Below are 24,988 nucleotides of genomic sequence, written 5' to 3'. Positions count from 1 at the left end.
CTCTACCATAAGTTTTACCCTTGGGAAGACGGTTGCTGCAAAGGAGAGGCTAGGCCTCCCTGTATTTGTGCCTAAGAGTCTCCTCCTGAATGCCTCTTTGTTGCTCAGATGTGGCCCTCTCTCTCTGGCTAAGCCAACTTGAAAGGTGAAATCACTGCCCTCCCCCCTACGTGGGATCAGACACCCAGGGAAGTGAATCTCCCTGGCAACGTGGAATATGACTCCCAGGGAGGAATGTAGACCTGGCACCGTGGGACGGAGAACATCTTCTTGACCAAAAGGGGGATGTGAAAGGAAATGAAATAAGCTTCAGTGGCAGAGAGATTCCAAAAGGAGCCGAGAGGTCACTCTGGTGGGCACTCTTATGCACACTTTAGACAACCCTTTTTAGGTTCTAAAGAATTGGGGTAGCTGGTGGTGGATACCTGAAACTATCAAACTACAACCCAGAACCCATGAATCTCGAAGACAGTTGTATAAAAATGTAGCTTATGAGGGGTGACAATGGGATTGGGAAAGCCATAAGGACCAAACACCACTTTGTCTAGTTTATGGATGGATGTGTAGAAAAGTAGGGGAGGGAAACAGACAGACAAAGGTACCCAGTGTTCTTTTTTACTTCAATTGCTCTTTTTCACTCTAATTATTATTCTTGTTATTTTTGTGTGTGTGCTAATGAAGGTGTCAGGGATTGATTTAGGTGATGAATGTACAACTATGTAATGGTACTGTAAACAATCGAAAGTACAATTTGTTTTGTATGACTGCGTGGTATGTGAATATATCTCAATAAAATGATGATTTAAAAAAATAATAATAATAAAAAATAAATTATGAAGGCCAAAAAAAAAAAAAAAGATAGTCTCATTATTGCACTGAAAATCCACCAATGCCACTACACCTGCAAGGCCTTGTGTGATCGGGCCCTTGACCTCTGCACCTCCACTCTCCTTTTTGCCCATCATTTTCTACTCCCAAGGAACTCTCAAGCTTGTTTCTGTTTCAAAGCCTTTGCCCATGCTGCTTCTCTACTGAAATATTCCTCCCCTGCTCTTTGTCACCCAGTTGCCTGGCTACCTCATGCACATCCTTCCATTTAAATGTCACTTCCTCAGAGAAGTTTTTCTTAAACCCTCCAATTCGGCATAGGTCCCCTTGTCATTTCCTAATTACAACCTGTTCTTTTCCTCATGATATTTATATCATTGTAATTAAATATGTATTTTTTCACATCCCAATAATATGCCCACAATTATATCTCAGCAACTATAGAATTAGAAAAGGGCTTGACATATAGTAGGCTCTCAATACATGTTTTTTTAAAGAATTAAAGCAAAGTGAATCCTGGAACCAAAGCTTCTAATTTTGAATTCAGGGACCCTTTTCCTGACATTACACTACCTTTCTGGGGAGCTTTTTCCACTCTTTTAGTATGTTTTTAATATTAAAATTTTTTCAGTTTCCCTTTTGTAAATTTGTAAATTTATTTTTTATTACCCACATAAAACATGATTAACCCTTTATCAGTAATATTTTCAAGTGCTGCATTAAAGGTTTGAAATGGCTGTGCCCTGAAGTGGTTGAGTCAATTAATGGACTTTTAGGCTCTTATTCTTTCTTTTCTTTTTCTTTTTTTTTTTTTTTTTTTTTTACTGTGAGTCCATTTATATGTTAAAAAAAAGGTACACATTGTTTAATGAAAGCAAGGGAATTTATCACAAAATTCAAGATAGTGGTTACCTCTGGGAGAGTTGGATAGTAAGGAGATATGATCAAAGTGGACAATCGGGGTTTCTAATGTGCCTGGTAATATTCATTTTCTTAACCTGGGTAGTGGGTATGTGGATGTTCAATAAAATGTTCTTTAAAATGTACATTTTATATACATTTTTGTATGTGTGATATATTTCAGAAAAAATAAAAATAAAAGACGAGATTTACAAAAGTAAAGCACAGGGAGAACCTAAGATGGCGGCTAGGTGAAACAGGGAAAAACACTTCTGTGAAAAATACTAGATAAAAACCAGAAAGTGACCCAGAACACCAGTTTCAGCGATGAACCAGCTGGACAAGGTCTGCTAAAACCACAGGGACCATGCACTTGGTGAAACCAGGAGTCTGCATTCTGAAACGAGTGAGTAAGCCAGCTGAAAGTCCCGTGGCTGTGCTGTGTTGTAGGGAAACTGGGGGTTGGCATTTGGAGATGGACTAGTTCTTTTTCAAAAAAAAAACCAAACCCAGGAGCGGCTGCAGTTACGACAGTGAGAACCGCGCAGTGAAGCACGGCAGGAGCGGGCTGTCCCAACCTTTCAGTGTCTGGCGTGGAGGACAGAATGCTGCTGATCCCCTAGACACGGGGGAGCATAGAGGAGAGCCAAAAGGAGAAAGAAACTATGCTGCTTGCAGCCGGCTCCTCAGTGGGCTGGAAACACTCCTGCTCGGGGCTGTACCCACAGTCCAGAGCCACGCCAGGAAACCCAGTGTGATGGGGAGTGTATCCCACGGCACCGCGCACACGCCACAATATCGGCCACGGACAGTGGCCTTGGGTGCATACACAGCTAGTTGTCCCAGAGCTGGGAAGGCAGAGCTGTGTGAAAAGGGGGGGGGGGGTTGAGATGACCCATTCAGCCATCTTTGCATCAGGATGGGAGCACCCCTGCACGGCCCAGCATCCCTGGGCTTCCCTTGAGGGATGGCGGGCACTTGTGATGTAGCACAGCCTTCCCACAGCAGAGGTCCTGGAAGATCATGGCTGAAAAGGGGAGCCTGCTTGGAAAACCCAGGGTCGCTACATCAATGCCGGGGACTTGTGGGTCAGCAGCAGAGAAAATCTGGGGCAAAACTGAAATGAAGACTTAAACTCTTGCAACAGCCTCGAATCTCTGGGAACACCTGGGAGGTTTGATTATTAAAGCTGCCCTGCCTCTCTAACCACCCAGACACATGCTCCACAAGTTGTATTTTTTACAACTTGAAAGAACCCTATCAAGCAAAGCAAATGCCAAGAGGCCAAAAGCAACAGAAAATCTTAAAGCACATGATAAAACCAGACGATATGGAGAACCCAATCTCAAACACCCAAATCAAAATATCAGAAGAGACACAGTACTTGGTGCAATTAATCAAAGGACTACAATCAAAGAATGAGAGCATGGCACAGGATATAAAGGACATGAAGAAGAGCATGGCACAGGATATAAAGAAGAACCTAGAAGAGCATAAAGAAGAAATTGCAAAAGTAAATAAAAAAATAGAAGATCTTATGGAAATAAAAGAAACTGTTGGCCAAATTAAAAAGACTCTGGATACTCATAATACAAGATTAGAGGAAGTTGAACAACAACTCAGTGTCCTAGAGGACCACAGAACAGAAAATGAAAGAACAAAAGAAAGAATGGAGAAACAAATCGAAAAAATCGAAATGGATCTCAGGGATATGATAGATAAAATAAAATGTCCAAATTTAAGACCCACTGGTGTCCCTGAAGGGGAAGAAAAGGGTAAAGGTCTAGAAAGAGTATTCAAAGAAATTGTTGGGGAAAACTTCCCAGACCTTCTACACAATATAAATACACAAAGCATAAATGCCCAGCAAACTCCAAATAGAATAAATCCAAATAAACCCACTCCAAGACATATTCTGATCAGACTCACAAATACTGAAGAGAAGGAGCAAGTTCTGAAAACAGCAAGAGAAAAGCAATTCACCACATACAAAGGAAACAACATAAGACTAAGTAGTGACTACTCAGCAGACACCATGGAGGTGAGAAGGCAGTGGCATGACATATTTAAAATTCTGAGAGAGAAAAATTTCCAACCAAGAATACTTTATCCAGCAAAACTCTCCTTCAAATTTGAGGGAGAGCTTAAATGTTTCACAGACAAACAAATGCTGAGAGATTTTGCTAATAAAAGACCTGCCCTACTTTAGATACTGAAGGGAGCCCTACTGACAGAGAAACACAGAAAGGAGAGAGAAATATAGAGAATTTTAACAGACATATATAGAACCTTACATCCCAAATCACCAGGACACACATTTTTCTGTAGTGATCACAGATCTTTCTCCAGAATAGACCATATGCTGGGACATAAAACAAGCCTAAATAAATTACAAAAAAAAACCCCAAAAACGATGGAATATATTCAAAGCACATTCTCTGACCACAATGGAATACAAATAGAAGTCAATAATTTTTGATTTGTAACTCCACTATTTACTTCCTGCATGATATAAAATACACCAACTCTAATGACAAAAAAAAAAAAAAAGTAAGAAATAACCATTATAGTCTTTCTCTAACCCTTGGGGCCTACTACTAGAGTGTTGTGCTATTCACATTTTCATCGCCAGCTTCCTTGGTCATAAAATAAAAAGGGCCTGGATTTTTCAGCAGTTCTTCAGAGCTTCCATACTCTACAGTCTTCCCACTGTTGAGGACCATTACCTTGTCACTGTCCATGATGGTGTTCAGCCTATGGGCAATGGTGATGACTGTGCAGTGGGAGAACTCATTCTTCATGGTCATCTGAATGAGGCGATCTGTCTATAGATCCATTGCAGCAATGGCCTCATCCATGAACAGAATCCTGGATTTCCAAAGCAGAGCCCTGCCCAGGCACAATAGCCATCTCTGTCTGATGCTGAGGTTGTCACCACTTCATGGGACAAGTTGCAGGCCTGCCATGAAGAATTTTAGGTGAGCCAGCTCCAAGGCCTTTCAAATCTCCTCCCTGAGTAGTTGTTGAAAGGGTCTAGGTTCTTCCTAAGCTTCCACAGAACAGGATAGGTCCTGGGGGATGATGGTCAGTCTCTCTTGAAAGTCGTAGAGCCCATTGGATGCACTATCTACTGCATCAATGGTGATCTGGTCTCCTGTAGCCTCTAGAATCCTGAAGAGGCAGTTGGTAAGAAATAACTTCCCAGCTCCTGTCCTGACCACCACACTAATCTTCTCCATGTTCCTATTATCACAGTCATCCCTTTCAGTACCAGATCCATCTCAGGCTGGTTCTGCACTTGGTAGTTGCTTATCGGATCTCCCCTTGGCTAGGCCAAACTGCTGGAAGCCTCTTATCAGTCACCTTGGGTGCCTTATTCCCCAAGTTTATGCAGTTATTCATTCAACAGCCACAATATTGGTCTCTATTTCTGATGTCATCCTCACCAACCAATTCGGAGTTTGTGTGATATTTAGTGCATTGGGCAGAACAAAATCCACAGTGTCCCCACTTAGGGTATCTCTATAAATAACTATCATCAAGGATGAAGAGAAGACGATCAAGTTCCCAACCAGCTCCAGGTGACTTGCAAGCCACCTGTTGCATACAATTGGGGAAAAGAAACTTCTGGTTGGTGTCAATCCCCACCTCATTGTGTTTTAGAAATTGCTACTGGTGCTTAAAGGCATGAATAACAGGCAAACCTGATAGAGTCTCACTGAAGTGAGAGGAGATTGGGCATCTGGTGACAGAGTCCAGACATCTCAGCTGGCAGGAAGGAGCCACATAAAATATCTGAATAGACACATAAATGATGAACAGAGGAATGATGATGGTGAAGACAGGTGGCCATGCTGATCATGATAAGGGTGCCAATTATCCCCAGAAAGCTCAGAATCTAGCTGCACAAGGACACAGAGTGGGTTTCATCTACTGTGGAAGTATCACCAGCAAATCTGTTCGCATTCTGTCCTATGGGTGTTGTGTCAAAAAAACTCATGGGTGCTGGAAGGGTATTGTTGGCAGTTTTCTGGGCAGGGTATATGCTGCGTGGATGGTACCATGGGCAGAGCACAGATTTGCTATGAGCACAGATAAGCCTTGTGCTAGTCCCAGTGCTCCATAGACCCTGACTCTCATATGCCTCTGAGAAGCTGTATTGTTGGCGCCATTGAAAGTTTTAGAGTCATTGGTCCAAGCACTGAGCCAGAGGTTGGATCTAATAAAAAACACAGAATTCATCACATGGGCAAAGATGATGAAGAATATAGAACACCATCCTGTTGTTTGTTGGAACTTCAGATAGATGGAGAACATCACCTTTCCAGTTGCTATGAATTCCTTCTTAATTAGTTTTTGTTCTTTCGCTAACTAGTTCTTCCTCCTCTTGCAGTTTTTGCCCTACTTTTTTTTTTTTAAATCTTCATTTTATTGAGATATATTCACATACCACGCAGTCATACAAAACAAATCGTACATTCGATTGTTCACAGTACCATTACATAGTTGTACATTCATCACCTAAATCAATCCCTGACACCTTCATTAGCACACACACAAAAATAACAAGAATAATAATTAAAGTGAAAAAGAGCAATTGAAGTAAAAAAGAACACTGGGTACCTTTGTCTGTTTGTTTCCTTCCCCTATTTTTCTACTCATCCATCCATAAACTAGACAAAGTGGAGTGTGGTCCTTATGGCTTTCCCAATCCCATTGTCACCCCTCATAAGCTACATTTTTATACAATTATCTTCGAGATTCATGGGTTCTGGGTTGTAGTTTGATACTTTCAGGTATCCACCACCAGCTACCCCAATTCTTTAGAACCTAAAAAGGGTTGTCTAAAGTGTGCGTAAGAGTGCCCACCAGAGTGACCTCTCGGCTCCTTTTGGAATCTCTCTGCCACTGAAGCTTATTTCATTTCCTTTCACATCCCCCTTTTGGTCAAGAATGACCTACATTTTGAGCTTTCAAGGAGTTTTTCAGCAACTTCAGATGCCGGTTACTGGACCTATAACCATGACCTAGTGCTCAGTGAAGACTATATTGATATTTTCATGTTCAAGAAGGCCACATCATCAGGAACTTCCTCCACACTGGGCATTATCTTCTTCACTGCCATCATTCACTGCGGACTCCCCTTCAGGACCAGTCTGTTTTATGAATGTCTTCAGATTCTTAGCAAACATTCCTCTCTTAGCCAGCAGAGCACTGTTGAATCCCTTTTCCAAGTGGTGCTAGCCTAGAACTACAATCTTATCCAGCTGGGGAAGAAAGTGAAAACTATGTGTGACTAAAGAGTTGAGTCTTGCCTTTCAATGGGCCACTGGGCCTCAAGACCTTTTGAAAATACATTTTTCTATGTCAACATGCATGGCTGACAGGGGTCATCAGGATATAGGGGTCTGAATTTTGATAGGTAGCTCTGGCCAGGCTGATCTGCTGCTTCTGATCCCCACTGAGATTTATACCCTTCTCTCCAAATCTCAGCCAGGTCTCTTCCAGGCAGTAGGTCCAAGTCTTGGAGGAGGACACAGGCCTTCAGAACTTGCCAGTACCTTTTTTCATGCAACTTTGATCCAAAAAGAATGTTGTCCTTGGTACCATTTCTGGATCCAGGACTTCTGTGGGACATATGCAATAGTGCCCTTGATGGTGATATGCCTGTGGACATTTTCCATTTCTCCCAGCATTGCTGACATCAAGGAGGATTTCCCAGAGCTCACAGTGCCCACTACAGCCACCAATTGGCCCGGCATTATGTCCAGGGACACATCTTTGATTGTGACTTCCAAATCCTGGTCCCAGGTAAAGGAGACCTCAGAAGACTGAATGGATTTGTCAAAATTGGAGTCATGTTGAATGGCAGATGAGTCCATTTCATCCCCTACTAAGTGCTTCTCTAGCTGTTCTGTAGAAACGCTGGCCTGGGGCACAATAGAGATTACCATGGGAAGCATGCCCATAGGAAAGCAAAGGATATTGAAGAGGGCGATGGGAGTGAAAGCCTTTTCTGCATTCAAAATATTGTTGCAATCCACTAGGACATAAACTGAAAATGTAATCACAGACACCAGAACTGGAGTTAAGTCTAAGAGGAATGAGATCACAGACTGCAGCCAAGCAAAGTTTAGCAGGTTCTTAAGCTCTTTCTTAAGAGAAAGTGGACTTGACCTCTGTATGAAGGTTCCCAGGCAGAATATTTTAGGATCTTGATCCCACTGAGAATCTCGTTCATGACCTTTAAATGTTTGTCTTTATCCTTCATGTTTGATGTTGTTTTTACCTGGATAGCTCTATTTTTGGTAGCTAGTATCTTATTAAGTGGGATTAGGAGCACCATCACTCCAACTCCTGCAAAGATTGAGGGTCCCAATTCTTTCCATAGGAAGTAGATGGATAAGATAATTTATAGAACAGTGACCACAGCAAGTGGATGAAGCTGTTAGTATCTGTGAGCTTCTGGGCATCCACAGATGTCAGTCTCACTGTTTGTCCAATGGTGTACTGCCTTCTGGCTGAGTTGCTTAGGGTCAGTGCCTTCCTTTATACAGAAGCCATGATAACTGTCTGTATGTTCATGCCCAGCATGAAGCGTAACTGAAAATGCTACTGACAGCAAGCAGATTGGATGAGAGCCGCAGCATAGAAGAGAACTGAATAGAGATATCCAGGCCACACATACATGTCACAGTCACTTGCGAAAGATATTAGTAACTTCAGCAGCTGAGGATTCAGAAACATGAAGATATCATGTACTAGCTTTGTTAGGAATGATTTTAGAAGAATATCAGAAAGTTTTGAAGAGGGTTTTGACTAACCAGGACCTGGGAAAATATTTTGTGGTCCCAGACTTCTTTTTTTATTTTTATTTTACTTTATTTATTTATTTGTTTATTTATTTATTTATTTATTTATTTATTTTTCTTTTTAGCTTCTTCCAGGACCAGTGCATCTTGGCTCTGACTTTGGTTCTTGTTCCAGTCATGCAGCCTGTCTTCAGAATTCTGTTGGGAGTTCTTTCAGCGCCTCTGGAGGGCCCACCTGGACTTCGGCAGCTCTCCTGCCATACATTTTTCAAACTTGCTGACTAGTGTCTTGGTTTTAATCCCTTCATCCACATCCCAGACATCTTCAAGAGTCTGAGGTTTCTTGCAGCCTTTCAGAACAATGCTGTCATACCAACTAATTGGAATGCTACTGAGAAATGAAGCTATAGTTGATGGATTATTTGATGAGGCATCATTTTTTTCTGAGATGCTGAAAGGATCGGGATCAGGATCTGGAATTCACAGGAGACGAAGAACAAACAGGACTAGGCCAAATCAGAATTGTTGCTCTATAGCAGTGTCTGAATCAGAGTCTGAAATTGGAAAGTGTCACAGAGTATTGAAAGAAACCAGAATAGGGACAGGAACCAAGAGTTCATCTGCACACACCATTGCCTATTGTGTTGGATCAGCAAAACCAGGGGCTATGGAGAAATTCACACCAAGTTTTGAAGAATATTGTCACTAACCAAAGACAGGAGGCAAGAAGGATGTTAGATGACATGGGAAGAAAGGGGGAATGAAGAAGGAGATCCATGCAATTAATCTGGTCAGTCAGACAGCACACAAATGCCAAATTGTGGATTCCCCCCTGATACCATCTATCTTCCCCTCTCAGTGCCTCCCTGGGGTCACTTTCCCCACCCCATCTCTATTCAACACAGGCTCTTATCCTTAATACATTAAACCCTAGTCTATATTGGACACTTCTGTTTTCCATATCATCTTGTTGTCTTATTCTGTTTTCTTCCTTTATCACCTTCATCAAGTCTATACTTTAAAAAAATCTGCCAGTCTGCTATTCCACCAGCATTTATACAACATAATTCCATTCTTTTCAAGTTAACTTTAATTCAGGGATAATGTAGGGCTGAAGGGAACCTATTTCTCCTCTAAATGCATTATAAATGATTCAGAGAGCAGATCCCCACATAGAGGAGGCACATGGTAATAGAACTACCATTTAACGAGGGGAAGCTATGTAACAAACATGAGGTATACACCATCTCTAAACCTTACAACAACTGTGCAACAGAGGTGTTATTCCCATTTGTATTAGTTACCTATTGCTGCACAACAGAAACCTCCAAATTTAGCAGCTTAAACAAAGACACACTTATTTAACCATGGTTCCTGAAGGTCAGGAATGTGGGTCTTCTGCTTCAGGGTCTCTCACAAGGCTGCACTCAGGTGTTGGCCATTGCCACAGTCATGTCATGGCTGAACTAAGGGAGGATCCACTCCACACTTAGGGTAAATTGCCATTTTCATCTCATGAGGCTGTCGGCAGGTTCAGGTCCTCACTGGCTATTGACTGGGGACATCAGTTGACTGCCATATAAGCTTCTCCATAAAGCTACTCCCAACAAGGTAGATGCCCTCCCCCAGAGGGCTGAGAGAGAGAAAGAGAGAGAGAGAGAGAGAGGAGAGAAAGCCCACATGGAAGTTACAGTCCTTATGTAACCTAATCTTGGAAGTGACACCCTATCACTTTTGCCACATTTTATTCATTAGAAGCAAGGTATTAGGTCCAAAAAACCCACAAGGGGAGGGGATTACACAAGGGCATGAATACCAGGAGGCCATCATTGAGGGCATCTTAGAAGCTGCCTACTACATCATTATACAGAAAAATGGAAGAGACCGAGAAGTTAATTCATGTGAGACTGGGATTCAAACCTGTCTGTTTGATCCAGAACCCACGTTTCTTTTTGTTGCAGTTTGAAGCCTCATATCCAGCAAATGATTGTTGCTGAAGATGATTCTAGAGTCAAAAACTAGAGCCATAACAAAAAATCAGGTATTTTCCATATCCACAGATAGACTAAACTGGCCACCCATCTTACAATGATCCACTTTTATTGTGAAGAGATGATTGGTTAGACATTCAACATAATAGAGAAACATGAGAAAACGCAAAGAGCACACAACTTAAGAGCAATGGGCTGCAGCATGTGTGAAAGATATATCTTTATTACTATAGAATCATAGGAAGGTCGGTGCTGCTTCTCTCTAGGTGAATGGTAAATTTAGTGAAAGAGTTATTGACTCAAATAGTTGAGGATCTAATAATTCCATAGTTTCCTGCTTGGTTGAGAAATCAGTCTTCTATGCCTAAAATTATTTTTTATTTTTTATGTTCAAGTTTTGATTCTTGCTATAAGAAAGAAATTGAGAATTAACAAATAATTATGATTATTGAATCATTCTAAATATTGGAATAGCCAGAGGAAGTATATGAAATTATTGAACTGTAATTCAGCTGCCTCAATCTTTGATAATGATTGTATTGCTATAAAATATTTATTTTGTGGCTGTAAAATAACCTTGTGACTGACCCCACTTGTACCCTCTTATCCTGTTTTTCAACTTAGAGTTTACAATCACAAAAGGCAGGCCCTAAAGTTTATCAATGAAAGAGCTTTTCAGCCCAGAACTAACCCATTTTGATTCCTAAACTATTTTACTAGATGAAGCTAGATTAACCAAAATTGGCCTGCCTGACACGCACAGTAGCTTAAACTTTAACCTATACCTCATTATAATACTAAAAATCATGCCCATTGTTCTAGTTTGCTAATGCTGCTGGAATGCAAAACACCAGAAATGGATCAGCTTTTATAAAGGGAGTTTATTTGGTTACACAGTTACAGTCTTAAGGCATAAAGTGTCCAAGGTAAGTCATCAACAAATGGGTACCTTCACTGGAGGATGGCCAATGGTGTCTGGAAAACCTCTGTTAGCTGGGAAGGCATGTGGCTGGCATCTGCTCCAAGTTCTGGTTTCAAAATAGGTTTCTCCCAGGATGTTCCTCTCTAGGCTGCAGCTCCTCTTCAAAATATCACTCTCAGTTGCTCTTGGGGCATTTGTTCTCTCTTAGCTTCTCTGGAGCAAGAGTCTGTTTTCAACGGCCATCTTCAAAATGTCTCTCATCTGTAGCTTCTGTGCATTCTACAAAGTGTCCCTCTTGGTTGTAGCAAGCTTGCTCCTTCTGTCTGAGCTTATATAGTGCTCCAGTAATTTAATTCAGACCTACCCTGAATGGGCGGGGCAACACCTCCATGGAGATTATCCAACCAAAGTCATCACCCACAGTTGGGTGAAGCACATCTCCATGGAAACACTCAAAGAATTACAATCTAATCGACACTGATAAGTCTGCCCACACAAGATTACATCAAAGATAATGGCATTTGGGGGGACATAATACATTCAAACTGGCACGCCCATCATCACATTAAGGCTGCTATATTCTAACAAACATTCTGTGGCTAAGCATGTAATCAGTCTGTGCATGCTCAATAATTAGATCATCTCTAACTTTGTTGATCTCAAGCCACTATACTCATTATCCTAAAACCTGCCCATCTTTTGATACTATAAAACCATCAGAGTTATTGCAGTTCAAGGTGACAGATTTTTAGGTTGCTAGACCATCTGATCTCCTGCTTTCCACACAGCAGTAAATTCTTTCACTCTTTGAAACCCTGGCATCTTAGGAATTGGTCATTTGAGCACTTCAGGCAGAGAACTCTCTGCTGTTAATTGGTATCAGTGCCTTTGAGTAATGCGTTTTCTGTACCCTAAGTTTCAAGAAAAATAATAAAGAAAAGTCAACCTTACATAGTTCCTTCCTACCCATTTATATCTTTGATCTTTGTTAAATTCACTCAGGCAGACAAAAGACCAGAAAAGCCTTTGGGCACTGACTGTGAGAGGGACAGGAAACTGCAGGTAGCCTAATCATCACCCCTCCTCTTTGCCTGACCTCTGGCGCTCTGTTCTGCTGCCTCTACAATCCCAGGGGCAAGCTGCAGCAGTTGCCAGGCTCTTCTTCCCAGGAGTATTTATGGCTTGAGTTCAAGACATTAAAAGACTTTAAATCCTAAAAGTAAAGGTTATTCTTTCTATCACTATAGCTAGTCCATGGCTGTAGATTAATGTAGGCCAGGCTATAAGAAGCAAAGACTTGCTAAATAAAATGAACATGGCATTCCTTGAATTCAACTAAAATGGCCACTGATTATTATGCAAATCTGGGTGTATTATTCTTTAGAATGTGGGGATGAGAATCTTAATTAAGGAAGTTTACCAAGAGTAATAAAAGAGCAGCATTTCCTATTTCACAAAAGCTTTCCTAACTTGGTTTCAGAGCAAAAAAGAAAAGAAACTGACGGATTGTGTTTTTAAAGTGAATAATATTTTTCTCTACACACCAAAAAAGTTTGGGAAAATACACTGTATAAAATGTATGGATTCTGTGTCTTAAAGCTCCTTTGAATTCAGTACTGAGAATGCAATGCATTCCCTATGAAACTTGGAGAACAATTTGGTCTTCATAATAACTCTTCAAAGTGCCCTATCAATGTCAAATGCCAAAGAAACTGTTCTTATCGGACCCTCTGAATGGCTTCTAGATTATAGAAGTAGAAGAAAGGCCAAGGATTTCATGCTAATCTCCTATTTAAATCTCATTTGGAAAAGATATCTTATGTGTAAGTGAAAAGAAAATTGGTGCCTTTTTCCGATAAGTGCCCAAGTACATGAGCCTTTTGTTAGCACAAAGACCACAGAAACAAGATAACCATAGCTGGCTTGATGGCAGGTAACCAGCCCTGTGTAATTTGGCTTTTTTAAAATTTTCCTTTCACATAACTGCTTTAAAAAACTATCTTGGCAACTATGTGACTGAATTGCCAGTGCCTTTCTTTCTTGGACAAGAATGACTTCATCTGTTTAATGTGACAGCCATGAATAATAAAGAGACACACTAAGCATATTTAACTCTCACGAGGGCACTTTACTGAAGAGCTCTACAGATCATCATCACATTGGGTCCAAAGGACATCTCCTTTGCCTCCCTTTAGTGACTCATACAGAGGTTTATGTGATATAAGTAATGTAGCCTTTACCATTCTCAGTGTTGGTTCTAGCATCATCTACATGACTAAAAATCCAGAACCCCTCTACTGACCAGAGTTTTTAAATAAAAACTGGACAAATTGTGGATTCTGACATATCCATCTAGAAGGCACAGATATACATTTGTGGATGGATGAACGAGACACACAGATAATGGGTTAACATAATATTTACATTCCTCCCTGAAACTGCCTTAATGGAGTTAAAGAATTATAGGTCCAGAGGGACTTTAAACATATAGTCAAAAAAGGTCATTTTTACACATGGATAATATAACTAATCCCAGAGTATTTAGAGAGGCAGTCATTCTGCTGAGCAGTGGAGCTCAATTGGACTTGGCAGGGTTCTTGGTTATGAGTACAGAAATGAACGTTGGATGATTTAAGCAGAAAAGGGATTTATCTGGAAGAGTTGGGGCATCTCACATCCTGGCTGGACAACCAGGATCAGAAAGGGGTAGGGATTGGGGATTGCTGGGCAGTAGCCAAGACCACGTCCTGTAACCAGCCCTGTGAGGTCCCTGCTGAAGCTATCACTGACCTCTGGACCTTGTGGCATATGTGACGCTGGTAGAGCTAGACAGTGGATGCCGTGGCAGGCACTGCTGCCCTTGGATGTTTCCATCAGGACTGTCTGTGCCACCAACATAATGGATTTCCCAGGGTCTCTGTCATGTAGTCCCAATTTGCTGATTAGGAAATCAGGGTGATAAGGGGCTCTTGGATGTATTTAGTCTTACAGTTAATTCTGTGAAGCATATGCAATTCTGTAAACATGTGAAAGATGTATTGATGATGGGAAACCAAAAAAATGACAAAGGTCCACTACATTAGATTTCCTGTCTTGCAGTTCATCAGGGAGTATTAAGGTCAACTTCACAGTTTTACAGTGATTGTCGCAGCCCGAGGGGGCTTTGCCAGTCGGAAGACCAAAGAAAACACTAAGCAGATTCTGAGACATGAGCTTTATTCAGGGTGTGCTTACAGGGAGGCAGAAATCAGCAAAAATCAAATGGCTTTTCTCTTCACCAGGTGGGTACAGCATTCAGCAAGGAAGTTGACCATGCAATCAAGTTAACTGGTCAAGCCGGTTTTAAGGGCTTTCTAGACAAAGACATTCTTGTGATATAGGTTGTTTTTTTGTAGATTTCAATAAGATTGATAATATCTAAGGGGGCTCAGAAAGGAGGTAAGCTATAGATGCATGAAGTCTGGTTTCTATACATACATAGTCCAGCTGCCCATTCTTTTCAGGATGCAGAGGCTGTAGATTAAACATTAACTGGCCTAGGTCACACAGGCTGCTGAGCACCAAGTTTCTCACCACCACCCCCAAGTTAAGCTAGCAGCTGTTACATTCCACCCCTGCGCAGTGATCTGCATTGACCATAGGACAGGCATTGCACCCATAATCCACAACAACAATATACCAAACAACACAACACTAATATTCCAGTACAGAGAGATAACAGGCTTATTAGTAAATTATGCCAGGGCCAAGTCAGTGCGTTCCACCGTCTAGATAAAGGATCATCAGACAACTGATCAATACTTTGTATATTATTTTGCATGTGATTTAGAGCCTGTGTTACATTCTGTGAATTATCAGGTATATATACACAACATTGAATGTTGATTAGAGCACAGGTTCCACCTTGAGTGGCCGTTAAAATGTCTAAAGCCATTCTATTTTACAAGACTACTTTTCTAAGCTGTGAGATTTCATCATTAAGCAGTGATATAGCTAGCTTAGACTCATTCAGTGCTTGTGCAGTATTAGCTAAAGCAGCTACATGTTTTTCAGTTACTATAGCAGCGCCACCCGGGGCTAAGAAAGCTGAGGAATAAAACCACCAGCCAGTTCGCTTGATTCTATATCTGGTTTTTACCATTTCCCAGTTACTGGGTTTGTGTGGCAGAGTATCATAAAGAGTAGCTGGCACATAGTGTTGCCCCCATGTGCATCGTCCAGTCCAGTCATAGGGCAGATAGGGCCAGCCATTTTGCCCGCAAGTCCACAACCATCCCTTAGGGGATGGGGAAGCTCCATGGCTAATACTGACATTTTGCCACTGGAAAAGACTACCTTTCTGCAAGTGGATGGTTATGCTACAAAGTTCTGAGGCAACCACCCCATGTCTCTATATCTATTGGCATGTCCCATACAGATGGGAGCTGCCTTATTTAGGGTCACAGCTTCAGCCGTGAGCCATCCTAAACCATCATCTACTGAATATCCAAATATAGGCCATGACTTATTTACCTGTTCACAGACTAAAGAATATATATGCCTGTAAGATTCAGTCTTTGAAGGTAAGAAGTCTGGCAAGGCCGAGAAGTTGAAGAAGTTTCCTCACATTTGTTGTCGGCGGCTATCCTGCCACACTAGCATGGCATCCCAGGTTGTTTGGTTGGCAGGAGCGATGGTCCAAGGAAGGCCGGTGGCACCAGATGATGGCAACTCAGTGCATACCCAGCAGTGAGACCTGTTGTGGGTTGAGGTTACAGCAGAGGCCCACTATAGAAATGTATTTCCTACAGTACTATAGGCAAAAAGAGAGATGTTTATGGGGTACAATAAGAGGCAAATCTTGATGATCTAACAATACACAAGCTACACTGCCATCAGTAGACAATGATGCTCCAGGTAGTGGGGCATTATGGGGGGGGTTTGAAATACCACACGTTTTCCCCTTGGGGTTGTGCAAAGCCTTCAGGGGCCACAGCCAAAGTTAACTTAGGCATAATGAGTGTCCACAGAGTAATACTATAGTCCCCTGGGGTATGGGGGGGCCCAGGGTTAACAATATGTACCACTTTAGGGTTAACAATATATACCACTTTAGGCTTTTTTTAAATAAACTGCAGTCAAATATTCAAGTTCTGGGCAACCCCATCCCGCACCACCCATGGGCTTAGGACACCCAGCCAATAAGTCTGCATAGGCTAAGACCAGGACCACTCGACCTTATTTTCCACAGTTTCTAGTGTTTGTGGCACAGGCAAGTGTAAATTATTGTCACTGCCCTGCTGTGGCTCGAAGACAGCCAGCCTTTTATTTGAATTCTTAAGGCCTACGTGGGCCCAGCAGTTACCATATCCACAGGGACAGGGGCCACTGTTCTAGTTGAGTTGTTGTTGATTAGAACTGGGTACAGTCACCTAGTCCATTGTTGTAAGGAGCTTTTGTCATCCTTTAGATGCTCCTTCAAAAGGCCATTCATTCTCTCTATTAATCCGGCTGCTGTGTGGTTTATAAGGCAGGTGAAAAGTCCATAGAACATCATATTCGAGGGCCAAAATTTGGGTTAGCTGTCAGTAAATGGGGTTCCTTGGTCACTGTCAACTTGTGTGGGGACCCCAAAAGAAGGCACTTAATTTCTCTAGACTATGTATGGTGGCCCATTGGTTGGCTTTCCCTACAGGAATAGCCAACAAAGGTCTCGTGGCCATGTCCACGGCTATGAAGTCACACCACAAGCCCTTGGACAGAGGGAGTGGCCCAGTGTAATCTACTTGCCACCAGGTAATGGGGATCTGGTTCTAGCTGCTGTGCTCAAGCTGGTGGGGGAGCATTCTGGGTTGCTGCAGAGAGCAGGAAGAACAGGCACCTACCACTTCTTTCAGCTCCTGTCGGGTGATGGGCAGTTGGAACTGCTGTGCCAGCTTCCATAGGGTCTGATATCCCTGGTGCCCAGTCTTTTGGTGCAACCATTCAGCCGCTTCATGAGTTGTTGGCATCAAGCTGCAGATTTTTGCCAAGGCACCTACTTCTACATTATGTGGCAGGGAATTAGCACTGTGGGCTGATACATGGAAAACGGTTACCTGACACTTTTGGCAAGCAGTCCAGATGTCTTCCCATATCTCCTTCCCCCATAGGAGATGGCGGACCACTGTCCATTGTTCTTGCTTCCATGTAGCCTTCCATACTGTTAGGCCTCAGTAAACAGCCCAATTATCTGTGCAAAGAGTTAGAGCATGCTCTGGTTCATGGACAATTACTGTCCATACGGCTCACAGTTCAGCCCATTGGCTGCTTTGCAGGGTTCCCATCTCCCACCAGATGGTGTCAGTGCTAGGCTGGACAGCTACCGCCATCCAGGTAGCTGGTTGTCCATGTGTTGACCATTGGTATACCAAGTTGAGTCAGGTATAGTCCCTTGTCCATCAAGGGTGGGCATCGGAGGAGGAGCTACCTCAGGAAGGCCAGCGGGTAGCAGGACAAACTGTTCTTCTGTATAGGAAACAGGCCCTAGAATTTCATGCATTTCTGCACTTAAAGAGCTGTTGTTGAAAATGCAGCACTGCAAGAAGTAAGCCTTCCATTTTGTCAATGTGCTCAGCTGAGCACTTCCTGAATGGGGCTTGCTTATAGTGTCATGGATCCACCCCTGTATGGATATTGCCATTCATAGAATTATAGGGCACTTTTGAGTTAGCCCTTCTACTTTTAACAGGACATTATAGGCAGCACACAGTTGCTTCTTTAATGGGCTATATTGGAGTTCTGCTCCTTTCCATAATTGTGACCAAAACCCAATGGGTATATGTTTAGCCTGTTGCGTTTGCTACAAACCCCACCCAAAACCAGTGTTGGTACTGGCCACATCCAATTCATGAGGCACGTCAGGGTTCCCCCCTCTTAAAGCCTGTGCTTGTGCCACAGCACGTTTTGACCTTTCAAAAGCAGCCTGCTGGGGAATGTCCCACTCTCACTTTTTTCCCTTTCAGACTAACAAATACAATGGTTTAAGAATTTGTGCCACATGAGATATGAAAAGCTGCCAATAACCCAATGATCCTAAATAAGCCATTAACTTCTTGGGGGTTGTGCCAGTTTGAAGGTATTATGTCCCCCAGAAAAAGCCATGTACTTTGATACAATCTTGTGGGGCAGATGTTTTAGTGCTGATTAGATTGGAATCCTTTGAGTATTTCCATGGAGATGTGACCCACCCAACTGTAGGTGATAACTCTGATGAGATAATTTCCATGGAGGTGTGGCCCCACCCTTTCAGTGTGGGCCTTGATTACTGGAGCAGTATATAAGCTCAGACAGAAGGAGTGAGCTTGCTACAGCCAAGAGGGACATCAGCTGCAGATGAGAGACAGTTTGAAGACGGCCATTGAAAGCAGACTCTTGCTCTGGAGAAGCTAAGAGAGGACAAATACCCCAAGAGCAACTGAGAGTGACATTTTTGAGGAGCTGCAGCCTAGAGAGGAACATCCTGGGGGAAAGCCATTTTGGAACCAGTACTTTGGAGCAGATGCCACCATGTGCCTTCCCAGCTAACAGAGGTTTTCTGGATGCCATTGGCCATCCTCCAGTGAAGGTACCCCATTGCTGATGTGTTACCTTGGACACTTTATGGCCTTAAGACTGTAACTGTGTAACCAAATAAACCCCCTTTATAAAAGCCAATCCATCTCTGGTGTTTTGCATTCTGGCAGCATTAGCAAACTAGAACAGGGGTACATGGGGTAGGGTAACTCTGCACCTTATCAATAATAGCAGAAGGAATAGTTCTTGTCTTACCTGACCAAATAACACCCAAAAATTTGATAGAGCACCCAGGTCCTTGCAATTTGTCTCAATTGACCACCCATCCTTGACTCTCACTATTTTAGTGGCCTCTTCTAGGTCTGGAAGAAAATTGCTAGTTAGCATTATATCATCAATATAATGGAACATAGTAACAATATCTAGAGGTGCCCGTTTTGTTAAATCTCGGGCCACTAGGCCATGACAAATGGTAGGACTGTGGATATACCCTTGTGGCAACACTGTAAAAGTCTACTGTTGTCCTTCCCACTTGAAGGCAAACACAGGTTGACTGACAGAGTCCAAAGGAATGCTAAAAAAGGCGTTAGCAAGATCTAATACAAAATGAAACAGACCAAATTTTGTGCTGGTATCTTGTAACAATGAGGTGATATTTGACACAGCTGCAAACATAGGAGGAGTTACTTTGTTTAATTCCCTAAAATCAGTAGACATTCTCCAAGTACCATCAGGTTGTTTTACTGGCCAAACCAGACTATTAGATGGACTATGAGTGGGAACGCTAATGATTACTTTCTTTAATTCTTTTATGGTGGCAGTAATTTCCTGATGGCCCCCAGGCAGTTCGTACTGGCAGATGGCAACTGTTCACCCAGGGGAGCGCACTTTCACTGGTGACCATTTGGCATGTCCTCTCAGGACTGCGTTTACCACTCGACACCGGAGGCAGAATTCCCCTATTGTGGTTTGCAGGGTGATATTCGGCAGAGTATCAATCCCCAATATATACTCTGGAATAGGAGATACATAGGCTATGTAGACTTGGGGAGGTAGCCAGCCACTTTTCATTAAAACCCGTTTTTGAGATGCTTTAACCTCTTGGCCCCCATAACCAGCAATGCTTAGGGTGGGGCCTCCCTTCATGGCTTCCTCCCATATATCAGTGTGCATTCTACTCCTGTGTCCACCAGGGCTAAAACTCTATGTTCTTTAGTGGGAGACCAAAAAATAGTTAACTCAATGTGTGGTCTTTGATCCCCATTGCCCCCATAAATTACTCTTATTTGGGGATCTTGGCCCCATCCCTAATCTAGGGGAAATGGGGCTCCCCAAACCTCCTCTGCCAGCAGGGTGGAGGGCTCTGTTCATGTACCATGCACCTGGTAACCTGAAGCAGCCTTTTTTTCTGAAGTTTTAATTTCCTGCTTAATGAACCTTTGTTCTTTAGGCAATTTACTCCAAAATTTAACTAGCACAGCATTTGACTGTCTATCAATCTCTTATATTTCCGTGTTGGCTGCTATGAGATCTGCCCACATTTGTTTATGTGACACTCTGTTTGGCCCATCATGCCTCTGAGAACATACCCAGTTGCTCTAACTCTGGCTTTGTTTTTTTGCAGATGCTCCTCTTCCCCCAGCTCTGCTATTTCTTGGGCCACTTCAGCAAGGTTTTCCTATTAGAGGCTTAAGGAGCAGCATTAAGTTTCCATACCATTGATTATGGGCCATGTGTAAAATCGTTCCACATAACCCTTGAGTAAAAGTTACTTCATCTAGCCCCACAAACTCCTTTGCATAAATAGACTGATTCATGCCTAATCCCTGCAATATATTCTGAAGCTCCTCTATACTATTTCACTGCAGTGGGGTGTGGGATAAGTCCCCCTCCTGTGGCCACACTATTTTGCATTGTGTGATTAGCCACAGAAGAAGCAAATGAGTTTCCATGCTGGTTGCAAGTAAGTACAACTGCTGGTGTGGGGTGGGGTGATTAGAAATAGTATCTAACTTACTCACCTTCCTTCTGGTGAGCAGAGTGTTATCTGCCCCACTGTCCCATACACATAGCAACCAGTTCTCCAGTGGCTCACCAGGCTTTTGTTTATACTGATTCCCAATATCCCTTAGCTCTGCTGGAGAGAAGTCCCGTGATGAGACAAGCACTTCCTGCTTACCAGACACCAGCTCTGCTTTACCCTCCTCTCCCTCAAGAGAACCTGCAGGCTGCTCTGATTTAACTCTGCATCGGACTGGAAGACAGATGAGCTTAGGCTCTTCCTCCACTTCCCAGTCTGACTGGGACTCTTCCTCTGAGGAGAAATCCATGGGATCCCACACCTTGGGGTACCAGTTGGGTGAAGTTAACATGCATCTAACTTGCACTTTATGCAGCTTGCTCCCTTTCACCCTAGCATAATGGCACACAAGTGTGGCCAAATTCTCATCTATTTGCTTCAATCTTTCATTCAAAGTATCATTTAACTCAGCTTGTGCCAGCCTCATATCTCTCTCCAGTTTCATTTCATCCTCCAGGCAGCATACGGCTGCCTTTACTGCTAAAGCTTCCTCAGTAGTGGCGTGTAGAGCCTCTAACAATGGCCAGCCCACTGCAGCCACAATCTGGCAGCCTTTTTTCTCTTTCTGAATTCCCAAGTCTCCTGCAGCCTACTGCAGGGTATCTAGCGGTCCCACTGGGGAGGTGCACTCACCTCCATATTTCCTCAGTGGGCCCCATTCATCCAGGAGGGTAGCTACTCCTCCCCACATCGAAGTCCCAGGCCAACCCTGTGTGCCCCCTAGGGTTTCTCCCTTCCCGTGTGTTCTGTTTGCAGAAGTGGGGGTCTCTTTGGTCTCCTGGCTGGCTCGCCAGATGTCACAGCCCAAGGGGACTTTGCCAATTGAAAGACCAAAGAAAACACCAAGCAGATCCTCAGACATGAGCCTTATTCTAGGTGTACTTACAGGGAGGCAGAAATCAGCAAAAATCAAATGGCTTTTCTCTTCACCAGGTGGGTGCAGCATTCAGCAGGGAAGTTGACCATGCAATCAAGGTGACAGTCAAGCTGGTTTTAAGGGCTTTCTAGACAAAGACATTCTCATGATATAGGTTTTTTTTTTTTTTTTTTTTGTAGATTTCAATAAGATTGATGATATCTAAGGGGGCTCAGAAAGGTGATAAGCTATAGATGTATGAGGTCTGGTTTCTATACATACATAGTCCAGCTACACATTCTTTTCAGGACACAGAGGTGGTAGATTAAACATTAACTGGCCAAGGTCACACAGGCTGCTGAGCACCAAGTTTCTGCCCCTGCCCCCCAAGTTAAGTTAGCAGCTATTACACTGATTCATTCAGCAAAAATTTATTGAGCAACTAGAGGGTACAGAGACCATAACCATGAATTAGGTAATCCCTATCCTTTAGTAATTCACAGGCAGTCAGACTTGGAGATAGATGATGACAAAATAGGATGAAGGTAGCCTATAAGTTTGTGCAGACTACCTTACTGTAAATTACTTAAGAAAAGAAATTTCTCCATAATCTAGTAAATAGAATATACTCTTCCAGTTACCCAGGAGATCGAACAATTCTAGAATAATTTTCCAGGTTAAAATAAATTAGATAGTTCTGTTTGTTGGTAGCTTAGGAGTTCTTCTACCTCAAAAAATAGAGGGACAGATTGTGTTGTGTATAATGATGGGAAATAAAATTCTCATTTTTGTCTCTAATAGACTAAACTAAGTACTTTTTTCTTCTTTCTGTACAATAGATTTTTTAATATTGAGATTGTTTACATACCATACTATTTTCCAAAGATCCAAAGTATACAATCAATTGCCCATGGTACCATCATACAGCTGTGTGTCCACCACCACAATTAATTTTTTTTCAATTTTTAGAACATTTTCATTACTCCAGAAAAGAAATAAAGACAGAAAAAGGAAACTCAAATCCTCCCTTACCCCTAACCACCCCGCCTCCATTATTGACTCATAGTATTAGTATAGTACATTTGTTACTATTGATAAAAGAATGTTAAATTACTACTAAATATAGTATATAGTTTGCAATAGGTATATATTTTTCCCATATGCCCCTCTATTATTAACTTCTAGTTATAGTGTCATACATTTGTCTAGCTCATGGAAGAGATTTCTAATATTTGTACAGTTAATCATGGACATTGTCCACTACAAGATTCACCGTTTTTTACATTCCCATTTTTTAACCTCCACCTTTCCTTCTGGTGACATACATGACTCTGAGCTCACCTTTTCCACCACATTCACACACCATTCAGCATGGTTAGTTATTCTCACAACATGTGACCATCACTTCTGCCCATTTCCAAACATTTAAGTTCACCCTAGTTGAACATTCTGCTCATAATAAGCAACCGCTCCCCATTCTTTAGCCTTGTTCTATATCCTGGTAACTTATAGTTCATGTCTATGAGTTTACATGTTATAATTAGTTCATATCAGTGGGACCCTGCAATATTTGTCCTTATATATCTGTCTTATTTCACTCAATATAGTGCCCTGGTTTTCTTCATCAACCCATTTTTTTAAAGACAGTTTTGTTCACACACCATACATTCCATCCTAAGTAAAAAATCAGTGGTTTCCTGTATAGTCTCATATTTACGTATTCATCACCATCACCACTATCTATACAAGGACATCTCCATTTCTTCCACAAAGAAGGAGGAAGAGTCAAAGAAGGTAGAGAGACAAAAGAAAAAGAAAAAACAAAGAGAAAAGGAAAAAAAGATGCAAAACAAAACACCCCCCCCAAAAAAAAAAAACAAAAACAAAATGACAGCTAGGAAGCAACAAAAGGAAAGATAGCATTAAACTAAAGTAGAATAAAGAGGCAGACAATATCACCAATGCCAAGAGTACCATAACGCTCCCTCATGTTCCCCTCTTATATGCATTTAGCTTTGGTATATTGCCTTTGTTACATTAAAGGAAGCATAATACAATGTTTATGTTAATTATAGTCTCTAGTTTGCATTGATTGTATTTTACCCCCAATCTCCCCCTATTTTTAACACATTGCAATGTTGACATTCATTTGTTCTCCCTCATGTAAAAACATATTTGTACATTTTATCACAATTGTTGAGTACTTTAGGTTTCACTGAGTCATACAGTCCCAGTCTTTATCTTTCCTCTTTCCTTCTGGTGTCCCATATGCTCCTAACCTTCCTCTTTCAACTATACTCACAATCATCTTTGTTCAGTGTACTTACATTGCTGGGCTACTGTCACCCAAAATTGTGTTCCAAACCTCTCACTCCTGTCTTTTCCTTCCTGTCTGTAGTGCTTCCTTTAGTATTCCCTGTAGAGCAGGTATCTTGTTCACACACTCTCATTGTCTGTTTGTCAGAGAATATTTTAAACTCTTCCTCATATTTGAAGGACAGTTTTGCTGGATATAGGATTCTTGGTTGGCAGTTTTTCTCTTTCAGTATCTTAAATATATGACCCCACTTCCTTCTTGCCTCCATGGTTTCTATTGAGAAATCTGTGTATAGTCTTATCAAGCTTCCTTTGTATGAGATGGATTGCTTTTCTCTTGCTGCTTTCAGGATACTTTCTTTATCTTTGATGTTTGATAATCTGATTATAAGTTTCTCGGCATAGGTCTATTCAGATCTATTCTGTTTGGGGTATGCTGTACTTCTTGGATCTGGAATTTTATGTCTTTCATAAGAGCTGGGAAATTTTCATTGATTATTTCCTCTATTGCTTCTGTCTGCTTTCCCATCTCTTACCCTTCTGGGACACTAATGACACATACATTCATGTGTTTCATGTTGTCATTAAATTCCCTGAGACATTGCTCATATTTTTCCATTCTTTTCTCTATCTGTTCCTTTGTGTGTAGGCTTTCACATATCTTGTTCTCCAGTTCCTGAGTGTTTTCTTTTCCCCCTTGAGATCTGTTGTTGTATGTCTCCATTGTGTCTTTCATCTCTTGTGTTGTGC

The 24,988-nt window shown here is 42.0% G+C and overlaps 2 pseudogenes; both read right to left on the bottom strand.

Moving 5' to 3' along the window:
• Window positions 1-4,325: 4,325 nt before the first annotated feature.
• On the bottom strand, window positions 4,326-6,099 carry LOC119512010 (annotated as a pseudogene).
• A 576-nt stretch (window positions 6,100-6,675) lies between these two features.
• LOC119512004 lies at window positions 6,676-21,705 on the bottom strand (annotated as a pseudogene).
• Between the last annotated feature and the right edge of the window lie 3,283 nt (window positions 21,706-24,988).

The sequence above is a fragment of the Choloepus didactylus genome, chromosome 2 (genome assembly GCF_015220235.1).
Source record: "Choloepus didactylus isolate mChoDid1 chromosome 2, mChoDid1.pri, whole genome shotgun sequence".
In the NCBI taxonomy this organism is placed as follows: domain Eukaryota; kingdom Metazoa; phylum Chordata; class Mammalia; order Pilosa; family Megalonychidae; genus Choloepus; species Choloepus didactylus.
This window is presented reverse-complemented; position numbering and strand designations above follow the sequence as displayed.